We start from the raw sequence: 13,409 nt of genomic DNA on the forward strand, positions 1-13,409 counted from the left end.
GCAAGAGACCCTTGCTTTATTTTAGCTTAAGAAGCAGGGGAGCAGTGTCTGGTGTGGCTCAGTGGGTTGAGTGCCAGCCTACGAACAGAAAGGTTGCAAGTACAATTCCTGGTCAGAGCATATGCCTGGGTTTCGGGCCAGGTCCCCAATTAGGGGTGTGGGATAATTAACAAATGTTCCTCTCCCTCACTTTCTCCCTCTCTCTAAAAATTAAAAGAAGAGGTGGGGATGGAATGCAGATTATGTACTTAAAAATGCAACCAGAGGTAGTTAATGTCCTAAAGAGAAAAAAGTTACCATGGATAATGTTAAATTCTTACTATACTTGTTTTAAGTGACTGCCTCACTTCTAAGAGTCGGCTACTTATGGAACAGATTCTGACAGCTGTGCTGCTGCATCAGCTTTCTCTCAGGACAACCCCCACCCCCACCAAGGCATCCTCCTTTGTTACCATTTCGATGATTCTTTCCTAGATACATCTGACAGCTTAAAGTGATTTAATGATGTCTTAGATGACTATGAAAGGAAGAAACACAGAAATGTTGTGAAGGTATAAAACTTTGTATCAATTCTTTCCAAAAGGATTTTTTTGAGGCTTGTCCACACACACACACACACACACACACACACACAGAGCATTATTCTGAGAGGCAGTGTTACTAGCTGCCAAAGCACAAACCTTGGAACCAGACAACCCGGGTTTGTCTTTTCTCCTCCTCCTCCTCCTCCTAGCTGTGAGACTTGAGCAAGTTACTTAACGTCTCTGTGCCTGTTTGCTCCTGGGTAAAGTGGGGATGATAGTACTTACCTCATGGGGTTATTAGGAGGATTAGATGGATTAATACATGTAAAGCACTTAAAACAGTGTCAGGCACACGGCCAGAAGAGTCTCTCGCATTACTTTCTGAGCATTAGGAGGTTCTGGTGGTGTTACATGTCACCCCAAACAAGTGTGCCAATTGCTCCAATTTCATTTATGCCTTCTGAATGATTGAACTGTGGTTGTGGTGAAGTTTCCGAAAGGCTATGAGAACTGTGGCAGGGTTCGGAAGGTGCTGAACGGGCAGAGCTCCCACACAGAAACTCTGGGCGGACCTGCAAGTCTTCTATTACTTTGAGCCCAACTTAACTACACAGAAATTGGTGTTTTCTTTGCAAATTGGATAAAGAACCACCAACTGCCAAAGGGAAAGTGAAAATCCCATGGCTCAGGGTGCCTTTTGTCAAACGAGCCCACATTTTCGCCTGATGTGTCACCCGAGAGATTCCTCCTACTTCTGTTACTTTGTTATGTACATAAGACAAATCACAAGATGCAACCTGTCACAACTGCTGGAATTAAACCTGCCATTACACACGTCCCCGGTAATTGCCTTTGCAGATTATAGCTTCAGTTCCACATTCTCCCACAGATGCTCCAGCCCTGAGCTTCCAAGGCATGGCCCAAATACCACTCGCAGCACGAGGGAGCAGGAACCCCGGGAGCAGCAAGGGCCCTGCCGTTCGGAGACCTGTGGGGTCCCTTCCCATTAATACTGAAATTTCTTTTGTAACTGGGTTCTTTCAGAGGACTGCTTTCCCATTTTAAATAAGCAGGCTTCAGCCTAAAAATTCATCCACCCCATTTGTAGTTTTACTACATAAGTCACCTTTAACAAACTGATATTTAGAAACTGCCTCTTCCAATTTCTTTGGAAAATAACTATTTCAGTAAAGATGGAAAAGACATCATTAAAGTGCATCATTTGCAGCACCCTCAATTCCACTGACAAAATGTTCATTTGGCACCCATCCTTCCCATTTTTAATTGACTAAAGCAGTTTACTCTCTGGCTCCTGTGCACCATTAACCAAACCAAGAACAAGAGTGACGGTGTTTATATACACAACGCCATGAGTGGCCCGAGGATTCCACGACCCGAGGTGGGGAAGCCTCCTTGTTGAGAGCAGATAAAAACAACTCTGTGTTCTGCCATTTGCTAGTCTCCAAAGGCTTCCAGCATCCCCTTGCAAGATCTCAGAACTGCGCATTAATACTAATAATCAGGTTAAATGGAAATACACACACCCTAACCCTTCTCAAAAAATGCCAATAATCTTTCAACATACACAGAGCTCCAATGCATTAGTTGAAGGATGCCAATGTTCTAAAACATGTTATTAGAATAAGTGCCTTTCTTGGGCAAGAAGAAATTCAACTAATACACTGGGGCGTCTACTGAGCTTTAACTCAATCCTCCTTTTCAAAAAGTTCACATGTTTATTTACATCAGTTGCTATCTTCTGAGTACTAAAGGAACAAATGTCAGGTTTTCTAACAAAAACAAAAACAAACCCCACAGATATTCAGGCCAAAGGAAAGACAAAGAAAGAGGTCAAGGTTGACTTTGGTCACGCTTTGCATTTGAGCTCCAGCCCAATGAAATGAATTACTGAGGCCAGAACACGGCTCCTACTAACATTGCACTGGGGCCTCACATGAGAGTGCTTTTTGGGTGACTCAAGTAAGAAAACCAGACTAGCCAAAGGTTAAGTCAAGTTTATTTTCCACTTTTAGTATTTTTCAAATTATACAACATGCAGTCTGCCAGAGTATCCATACATCTTCATTGTAGAACCTAGAAGAAACCAAAATTTTCCATGGGCCAGGGGAGAGTTACTTCTTGATCTTTTGTTACATGTACTATATTACAGCATCACCACTTGATATAAACTGCCATTCTCCCCTCCAAACCACCAAAACAAGTTTGCCCACAACTTTGTAAATGAGAGCTACTGTACAAATACATAGAGCCCAGAGAACACACATCGGCAGTACACACTACATACTTTACAAACTAGACAGGAATAATTCTACAGAATGCCCTATTCCCCTCACATCTGCACACAATGGCAAATATTTGAAACTGATACACGATTTGTAAATGTGTAAGCCGACTCCATGGAGCAGCACTTCCTTGGGGATAGACCTGGCTCTTGCTCAGCACTTCATAAAAGTCCAAACTGCAGTGTTAAAGGAAGCCATTGTAGACTGTGATGCCTCCTTCAACTCGCTGGAGACACGCAGGGTGAGACAATGGAGCCAGCGGAGTTTCCTCCCCCTGCCCCCTGCCCCCGCCAAGGACAACTTCCCCAGCATGCCCCGCAGCCCGAGTCCTTCCGTCTCCCGCCCTGCTGAAAGACGTGCACTCCGGAGAGGGGGCTGCTGAGAGCTTTTATTTGCTTCCAGTTATTCCTGCAGGAAAGGAGAGCAGATCAGTCCCTCCGTGCAGGGACTAATGGCGTGGTCTGGCCTTGGGTAGGAGCATCGGTTCCTTACATGAATTTAGGGCTTCAGAGTGCAGGCTGCATTCTAGACATTTTCACTTCTCCATTTACCCCAGTATTTCTAAGAATTCTAATTTCTTAATCACATGATACTACTTCCTTTAAAAGTCTTAATCTACACTTAATGTTCTCCTCACCACCTGCCATTCGACAAAAGCACACTGTACAGTATTTTTGAAGAGATAACGCATTTGTACAGAAGTCTCTGGTAACTGACCAAACACATTTGGCATCACTATATTTTACTTTCCAACCATAAATCTTGATATCTCAAATAGCATTCCTCTAATTTTAAACCCACTATCCTTCAGGTAGGAGAGCATCCGTATAAACCATCCGGAATTCCCTTCTGGAATCAAAGAGTAAACATTCAAGAAGAGGTGAGAAACATACAATTACTTAGAGGAGAAAAGCCCCTGCACACACACACACACGCGCACGCCCACTAGCAACAGCAACATACAATCAAAATACAGCCATAGGCTTAGCCATTCAGATGTGTGGTTTTTTACATTTAGAGTTCAAGTGCAAAGGAGAAACGGCCTAGAAAAATTAAAATTACATAAATGTGGCTTTTTAAACAAGTGGCCCACAGAGTATATGATCTCAATATCAGCTATTACACAAAGTAATACTTAGGGATCCATTTGAATATACTGCATAATCCATTCTAATAATCTGCCTACCTATTAGTCACAGTGTAGGAAAATTAGTTTAGAGGTCCTATAAAGATCAAAGCTAGGTGAACTGACTGGCTGATCAGCAACTAGCAGAGGTATCTTTAAGAGACATCAAAGCCAACTTTCTCTGTGAATAAAAGCGAATTTTGTGAGTGCCTTATGGAGATCAAGAAATGTAGAACTACAAGTGACTGTTTCTTTGAAACATAAAAGGGCCAAGGAATTCTTTAGAAATAGAAAAGGGTGCCCAGGAAAAAAATTACTTCAGAAAAAAATCTTAAAAAATTAGCAAGTGAGCCAAAAAGAAACTACTGAGCTTTGTTCAATTTCCAAACACAAAGTAATACAGTTGCATAATAGACAGTAATGGTTTGACAGGTATTAGTTGGCAGTCTTCTCAAAGACCCACGTTTTAGTTTCTGAAATCCAAGGCAAGTCAGAGTCTATGGCGGGTATCACACCTGCTCAGGTTTGCAGCACCTGCCCTGCCAAGCCCTTCTGTCAGACCGCAGCTAGCCACTGGGCGGTTTATACTGCACAGGTACTGGTGCCAACATACAATCAAACAGAAGAATCTAAAAAATGCAAATAAATGCAAAACTGTCATCTTCACCAAATAAATACTTCAATAGGATTTATCCTCTGCTCTCCTTACTCACCCGCAAAACGAAACACACATAAACAAAGTGCAACATTTAACAGATAAATAAAACAGCTCTGCTTTGTTAGGGAATTTTATACAAGAGTTTGAAGGTCAATTCAGGCCTTAGTGCTTTGTTCTCCCTCCCTCTCTCTCTCACACACACACACACACACACACCTGGAACTATCCTCCATCCACACAGCCACTAGAAAGCCCAGTGTCTCCCCCACATACATTCCATCCCAGTGGTGACAGCAGCAGGGACAGTGCCAGCTTGCTCATCTCGGGCAGGCACAATAGGAGGATGGGTGCTTTCACTAAGTTTGGTTTGCTTGTCGTTGACTTACCCTCAAATTTGTCACAGCAAGGCCAACTGAATTGAATCTTTGTCAGCTTCCCTGAAAACTTTACTACTTGAACTCCACCATTTTAATATGCACAACAGGAAGAGTTGATTCAGCTTTAGATTCATGTATTTGAATACAGCAATAGCTAAATATACAAAATGTCATCTATACTGATTTCTTCTAACTCTGCCTAAGAAGCTGAAACCTACTGTTTTCGGACTGTAAGACACACCCCTCCTCCACTTTGGGAGGAATAATGGTTGTTAATGCTGCTGTTGACTTCTGTTTACATTTACATTGGTGAAATAGTATGTTATTTATGTTATTAAATATTTTACCACATTTTTTGCTTCAAAAAAATTTTCCTTATTTTCCTCTTCTAAAACCTAGGTGTGTCTTATGGTCAGAGAACTATGGTACCTATCTGATGCCAAAGAGAGAACTCGGTCAGAATGAGGAGTTAAAATAACAACTTATTCATAGGCACAAAAAATTGTCAATTACTTTCTCCCCAGGGCTTCCTCTTTCAACTGCAGGAATGATCCTGGATTTCGGCAGCAATACCCCCTCCAGGATTAAGATGGTTCCCTGGAGAAGGAGGCCAGAGAAGGAGGCCATCCGGATGCCAGCTCCAACAGGATCAGGGAGGAGGGGGGCAACCCCATTTCCACTCACCCAACTTTGCAGCATTCCTAGCACTTTGAAGGGGTGAAGTTCATACTGGGCTGGCTGAGACTAGTTGCTGCAAGTTCAATAGCAAGCAGCTCAGAGGTGAATTTTATGACTTTTCGCATTCACATAGATGTGTTTGAATGAAGAAATTCTACATTGCTACTGTCAGGTTGTTTTTCTGCCTTGAAGAAGTTTGCTTTGCATTTTAACAGGTGCCATACTAAAAGGTGTATTTTACAAATCCAAAGGTGGGACCAGGGTATTCAAAATGCTTCCTTGGAGTTATTATTTTTTTTTTTTGGAAAAGTGTTCAGAATGAAAATTTTGAACCCTGTAGCAGCACTTTTTTTGTTCCCTAAAAATATAAAGTGTTTATTTTACAGGAAACCAGACCGTTGAGACAGAGCGTCACCACCTGCCCCACGGCACTTGGTCGCCCCCCCGGGAGTGGCACGTGAGGGCGTGTGAGAAGGGAGGCTCCAGGGGCCGCAGGGAGGCCCAGTCCACAGCAGCAGTTCCCGAAGTCATGGGTCCCCTTCCGGCTGCTCGGGAGGACAGGAGCCCGAGCACTCATCTGTACACAGAAATTCTACGCGGCTCAAGCGCCTGGACCGGCGTACTGCAGGGGGCTGGGGAAGCGAGTGTAAGAGGGGATGGAAGTTGTGTAGGAGAAAAAAAAGGGATTGGTGATTAATTTAGTCCTTGACATGCTATGTGGAGTCATATCTGTTGAAAGAGAACCAAAAAGAGAACACGGGTATTAGAAACAGTGGAAATTCACTCTTCATAAATTTTTTTTTAAATTCTAGATGTTCAGATGAGAGATGTGCAATAGAAATATTATGCAAGCCACATAATTTTAGATTTGTAAGTAACCATATTAAAAAGTAAAAAGAAACAGGCAAAATTCATTTTAATTATGTACAGGGTGAAGCAAAAGTAGGTTTGCAGTTCATGTGGGAAATACTACAATAATTAGAAAGTAACAATACAAGAATAAACTGTTTTACATACTCACACCTGTAGACCTACTTTGCCCCACCCTCTATTTCATTTAACCCAATTTATTCAATACATTATCATTTCAATACACAAGCAGCATTACGTGTTGAGATGTTTTACATTATACTATCACCACTGAGATACGGCACAGCCTTTTTTCCAGCATTTGTGGTCCGGCGTATCTTTCACCCTCTCAGCACATTTCAGTTTGGACTTGACCACACTTCTCGGTAATAACACGTGGCCAGTGGCCTGTGGATTGAACAGCACAGACTCCTACTTACTGCTTTCTCTCTAAGTGTTTTGCCCTAACAAGTCTCTTCCAAAAGTCCCTGTCTATTGCCTCAGATGCGTGGCCCAGTTGGTTGGAGCATCACCCCATACACTGAAAGTCTCTGGGTTCAATCCCTGGTCAGGGCACATACGGGAGGCAACTGATCAATGTTTCTCTGTCACTTCAGTGCCTGTCTTGCTTTCTCTCTCTCTTCCCTCCCACTTCCCCTCTCTCTAAAATCAATAAACATATTCTCAGGTGAGGATGAAACAAAAAGTCACTATCTATTGAAACAATAGATATTCAAACATGATGCATTTCCTCATTCCTAGGGGGAACTCAAACACCATTTCTCACTTGCCCCTAACTCAGGCTGTCTCTCCAAGAAAGAGGCTCCCAGTCCTGACAGGCAGGTTTCATCCACACAAGGTCCTGAGATTGCCCAGTAGAGCGCCCCCCTTTCATCTCACACCACTTCCCACCAGAGGCTCCTCAGGTCTCCGGGATGAGAGTCCAGACTAGTCCCGCACAGAGGCCAGCCCATGAGACCAACTCCAGTAAACTCAGTTTTCAAGAAGGAACTGAGAGTTTCCACTTCCTTACACCAGCTGTTAGTCCTCGAACTCTCTGTGATCTTGCCAGTGGGTGATAGGTGGGTGATAGCAGAGCTCGGTGGTTGTGGGGTTGGGGGGAGAGGAAGGAGTGGGCAGGGCCTCAGCCCTGAGAAGCCCATGGGAATTGCCCATGGCACAGGAAATATGACAGACGCTAAGGAAAACCCAATTGCTCTTAGGATAAGCAAGTGTAAAAGAAAACGAAAATTATGAAGAATGGGGAAAAAAAGGATTATAAGAAGTCCATAACCTGACAGATACTGCTGTTTTTTGTTTTTGTTTTTGTTTTTGTTTTTTTTTGCCTCTAGAAGGCTTCTAACCACATTTAGTGCTTAGCTGTGGTAAATGTCTCAGATTCCTGCTGTATAATGCTCTCTTCTCTAATCTTTTTCTCCTCACTCTCCTGACTCATAAGTTATAATAATGTACGCAACCTCACATATTTTGTATAAATAAGCAGGATATAAATTATAAATAAATAGAAAAATCAGAGCATGCAACGGGATTATAAAAGCAGATAAGAACATAGTGGGTAAAAGAGAATATTACTATAGAACAAAACTGAATAGAAAAAAAGACAGAACAGTTTTGTGTTTTGATTTTTTTTTAAGAATATCACCTCCATCTTGACACAAATTTCATCTGGGGAGCTTCTTTATTAACTACCATCTCTGGCTCCAACAGTATAATTGCTCACAATTATAATGGTTCCATTAAAAATGGTTCAAACAACCATATAGGGTAATATAGTCACATCATTTCAGAGGTCACAGAGAGATAGGTCTTTCTCTGGGAAGAACATCTTTAATGTGTGGCCATTCTGGTGAGATTCTGTGCTCATGGTGAGGGCCAGAAATGGAAAACCTCTCAAGCACAGTTGCAGGTGTCATTTAAATCCACTGTGAGCTGAAAACCAACAGGCCCAGGAACGCTTTCTGAAAACCACCACGGCAGTCCCCTTTCCCTGCCCTTGTGGGTTCGTTTTTCCACGCACATTCTCTCAGAGTCACTGAGGGTCTCCCAGGTCAGATGTGATGGTCTTCCCGTGTGCCTGGAGGCAGGGAGGTGCTGGGCACATACATACCTCCAATTGTAGGACTGGGGCTTAACCCAGTGCCTGCAGCCACGCCATGCAGACAGAGCCGAATGTTAAGACTCACACAGGCAGCCCCAGTACCTGCAGCAGACCATGAAGTGACACGACTTCCACCAGAAGACCTTTCATTCAAATCCCCCACCCCGCCATGTGCAAGATTCAGCACGTTTTGGCTGACAGTGGGGAAGAAACGGGGCCACAAAGGAGGCCTAACCTGCTCAGTTTAGTCACCTCAAGGAGGGCGAGAGAGAACAGAGATTGTGACAGGTTGCCGAAAGGAAAAACACAAGAACTCCACCAGTGAAGTGTCCCTCATTACAGAGGTTGTTTTTCTTCATTCTGAGTTAAAGATCTTTATGTACGGTCTGCCAAAGCAGTCTTTCCAGAAGGCCCCCCAAACCATATTCAGCTAGATACTGCCATTCATCTCCTGATGACCTGAATGCTCTTCTTCTCAGATAAGATTGGGAAAAAAATCTCATTTATAATAAGATTATAAATGGCTATAACTTATAAAGGTAAATAGGTTAGTCTCGGTAGAAACTGTTTCTGACTGTTCTGATCACACAGACTGGCCTCCAGGACAGGCTGGCAAATCTTGAGGACATTTAAAACCCAATTTTGTTGCCCTGGCTAGGTGGCTCGCTTGGTTGGAGCATTGTCCCAAAACCAAAAGGTTGTGGGTTTGATTCCCAGTCAGGGCACATACCTAGACTGTGGGTTTGATCCCCGGTCCAGTCTGAGTGCTTACAGGAGGCAAAAAATGGATGCTTCTCTTTCTCACTTTCTTTCTCTAAAAGCAATAAAAAAAATGTCCTTGGGTAAGGATTAAAAAAAAAAAAAAACCAACCCAGTTCTGCTGACCCTCTGAGAGGGTTCAGAATTGTCACTCACTCACCTAAAAGCAGGTTGCTGGACCAAGTGACCTGACTCGACTGTCCCTGGGCCCCTTCCAAACTAGAGATGGTAACTTAGAATGGCAATGCGTGACCAGATTTAGAAGGAAATAAAATCACCTCTCTTTAAAAGGAGTGGAGAAGGCTGAAGAAAGAAGGTAATTATATAAGGGTTTTGCAAGAAGTATTTAGAGAACCCCCAGCCCAACTTTGGCTTTTGCAATTGCTTGCAGTGAATCTACATTTAATCCAAACAGTACACAGTATTTTCTTTCCCTTTGCCTTTCTACAATTCAGTCTCCACATTATAAGAATTACCACCTGTATTTTACATATCACCACTGAACAGAAGTGGGTTAATCTCCCAGGAGCATTAGTGCAGCTGCTGCAGAGGAGCAGCTTTAGTGGCTTGGCATTCCTAACTCTGAGAAACATGATGCTGAGAATTCAAGCGGAGCAGCCCACCGCTCTGCAGGCGAAGCAGGGAATTCTTTCTTCCAGGCCCTCCAGCACTCCTCCCTGAGTCCGCAGTGCTGTACTCAACGTCGGACACCGCAGCAGCGCCCACCTGCAGCGACTGCTGTCCTCTCCCTGGCATCCCTGCCTTTCCAGGCCTGTCCCCACAACCACCACAACAGGGACCCCTACTTGTGACCCGGGCCAGGGACTCTCCCAGGGCTCTCCCCTCTTCCTTCACATTCTCTCATTCGGTTTCCAAAGTGCATCTGTGACGACAGCACTATGATCAGCACTTCTCTGTGCCGTTTTCTTAGTTACTAAATGGCCAAGAATCTTGCCTGGAGGGACAAGGCTGGGTGTTCATATAATTCAACTGATACAATGCACTGCCACAGACAGAATGCAGAAGCAACACAGGACTCCAGATGTCATTTCTTAAGACAAAGTATAAAGAGATTGGTCAAAGTGTAAAACAATTCGATTCTACTGAGTTTTTCCTTTTGTAGAATATTTTTCATTAAAAATAGCATTTATGTTAACAGTAGTTATAGCTTACATTTTTTTGTTTCAATTTCCAATATAAAATAAATCAATAGATATGGAAACATAAAAGCTCTTTAATGTCATGGATAGTTTTTAAGAATATAAAGGGTCCTCAGGCCAGGAACTTTGAAAGCTGCTACATTAACAGATCAGAGGTCTTGGTCCAGGATCTGTCCCCAACAAGCTGTGTGGTCTCGACGGCTCACTCTGCCTGGAGGGACAGGGGCGTGCAGAGCCAGACCGGATCGGACACAGCGATGATGTGGGTGAGCACCGAGTGCCTGCCCTGGGGCACATATTTACGCGTTTAGTCCTCACAGCCCGCTCTGCAGGCACTGTTGCTGGCCACAAGTTACAGAGCACACCAAGGAACACAGAGATGAAGGAACCTGCCCAGGACGCAGCCAAGCCAGGATTCAACCCCAGGCAGCGCACCTCCAGATCCTGAGCCTACAACCACCCAGCTGCCCTGCATGCAGCAACGAGCAGCCCCTGCAAGCACGTTCTTGTGACTCAGTCTCAAGACTGCTGGGCTGTCACAGTAGCAAGGTGAATGGCCCAGTGGTTTAGATGTAGGTTATGTGTGTGACTTACAGATACCATGTGGCCTGCTTAAATGAGGCTTCTCGGCTTCTCTGCTTTGGAAGTTTAAATCTAAAAGCAATTCCTTGCCTACCCTGCATGAGTGGAGGGAACCCATTTCTGCTGTGGGAAGAAGTCACCTTGTACATCTAATATATATACAATATTTTTTATTTGCAATGTGACTGGAGTTTCAAAACCAGGAAAAAGGTCAAGGTGAACCCTAACAATGGTGCAAGATAGGTTGGATCTACGTATCTGAAAGAGAGAAAGGAGTAACAAGAAAATACAGAATGAATCAGAAAAGCAAATGAATATAAGTGCTGGCTTGGGAAGCTCGACCTGACCCTAAGAATACCCCAAGGACCAAATAGGAAGGGCCTTGGTGTCCTAGTAGTTGAGGGCTTAGACAGAGAAGTCCACCTTCTTCGGGTGGAGTGGGGTTCAGAGGAACTGGAACTTCCTCAGTTCAAAGAAGTGGAGCCAGTGGCCTACCTGGACCTAAAGTTTAGGGCATTTAGTGAGTGTGGGGAAAGGGCCAGGGGCATTTAGGGCCTGGGACATCTAGGTGAGAAACACTGGCTCTCCCACCATTATTGCACACTTGGAGATTCCCTGTTTGGGTGCAGCTTACTGTGACAAGACTTCTTGTAATAGAAAGTCACTCGTCCTTCCCAGTGCCTGGGCCACGTGGGACAGGCTGACCACCCTGTCCCAGGCATACAGGCAACATCGGGCCCCAGGTTTTAGGCCATAGGTCACAGCTGACTGTTAAGGCAGCCAAAGGAAATGGTGGTGAAAGCCCACAGACCTGTTACGTGTCTGCTTTCATCCCAGCGCCTAAGAAGTTAATGGATATAATCAGAAGAAAGGTCCTGAAGCAGCGAGACCTGAGGGAGACAGAGCCACCCTGCAGTGACTGTCACAGCCCTGGGAACGGCATTATACTCCAGCGACACAGGCTGGCAGTGGACCACCCAGGCCCCTCCGGTGGCTCTGGCAGGCACGCTCCCCCGGGCGCCCTACCAGCCGCAGAAGTCCTTCTCCAGGGCTGTTTTCTTTATGCCTCGAAACATAGTGTACAAACACGAATTGCTTCTTCAAATGTCCTGTAGGAGTTCTAACGAGTCCCTTCTGACTCCACCACTGTGATTTTACCAAATAAACTTTGATAAAAGTTTATCAAAATTTTATTAAATAGGATATGGTTTCCAGGCTTAATATAGATGGCTTTTAATAAAAGTACACTGCTCAAAGTATCAGACTCTTCATCTACATCAGCACAGTAAGAGGCATCTGGGGTCTCTGGTTCATTTCACAGTTTCTTCAATTTTATGTTTTTCCTGCCACAAAAAGCATTAACACGTGCACACGCTGGAGGACCTGGCTGACGGCCCATAACCCAGCACCCCTGGGCAGTTCTCTGCTGTGACCCAGCTGGCACTGCTCCTCACGGCTTGAACCACTTCATCTAGAGTCAAGAGGCCGAGTCGGTCAGAAAATGAGTCGGTCAGAAAATGACACTTCCGGCCGTGGGAGGGCAGGAGGAGGTGAAGGCACGCCCCGCCCCGCCCCGCCTCCCAGAGAGACGGGGAACGCCCTCGCACCACGTCCTACCCGGCACCGGCTCTTTGTGTTCACAAAAGACCATCTTTCATTAAGCTATAGTAGGGTTGGTGATTCAGATTTTTGATTTGTGGTTTCATTTTAATCTAACTTCTAAATTTGTTTTGACTTGATAGATGTGTAAGATCTCTTAAGTATAGGGATTGTATACTGTTTTAAATTTGCAAATGCTTGAATATTATACTAAAATAATTTAAATTCGGGGATTGTGTGAGAATTTTATTCCTTTAAAAGTATTCTATTTACTACTCAAGTTTGAGAAATAATGGTCTAAATACAGAAAAATCAAAAGACCATTCTGCCTCAAAGCCTTTCAGGAAACAGCTAGGGTTTCAGCAGTGCCCCACTGGCGCCATCTGGTGGACATATCTGGACGCGGGCCCACTGGCTTGCTAAAGCACTGCCTGGAAAGGAAAAGGAACTCCAAGGCCCTCAGAACCGAGGAGGTACACAAGGGAGGTAGACAAGTATTTTAATGGTGTCTACATTCAATGTAGAGCCTCGTATAATGCCTGAGAGGCCTGTTTCACACCTCTCTTCTCCAGTCCGCAAACCTGTTTTCCCATTTCCCTTCTCAGCTGACTTCCTGGTGTCTTACCTGCAAGGGTAAACACGCACTAAGATGAGACCCCTTTCACCTCCCTGTGC

General features: G+C 44.3%; 1 protein-coding gene across 1 annotated transcript in view; it reads right to left on the bottom strand.

Moving 5' to 3' along the window:
* Positions 1-2,523: 2,523 nt before the first annotated feature.
* The window catches only part of KIF5C (kinesin family member 5C), a 149,652-nt gene continuing 138,766 nt past the window's right edge, over positions 2,524-13,409 (bottom strand). The window contains exon 26 of the mRNA XM_045861229.1: positions 2,524-6,395. The gene's annotated coding sequence lies outside the window, so the exon portion shown is untranslated. The remainder of the gene's footprint in view (positions 6,396-13,409) is intronic.

Source organism: Phyllostomus hastatus, unplaced genomic scaffold (assembly GCF_019186645.2).
Source record: "Phyllostomus hastatus isolate PE091 unplaced genomic scaffold, TTU_PhHast_1.1 phas_contig_1, whole genome shotgun sequence".
NCBI classification, from domain to species: Eukaryota; Metazoa; Chordata; class Mammalia; order Chiroptera; family Phyllostomidae; genus Phyllostomus; species Phyllostomus hastatus.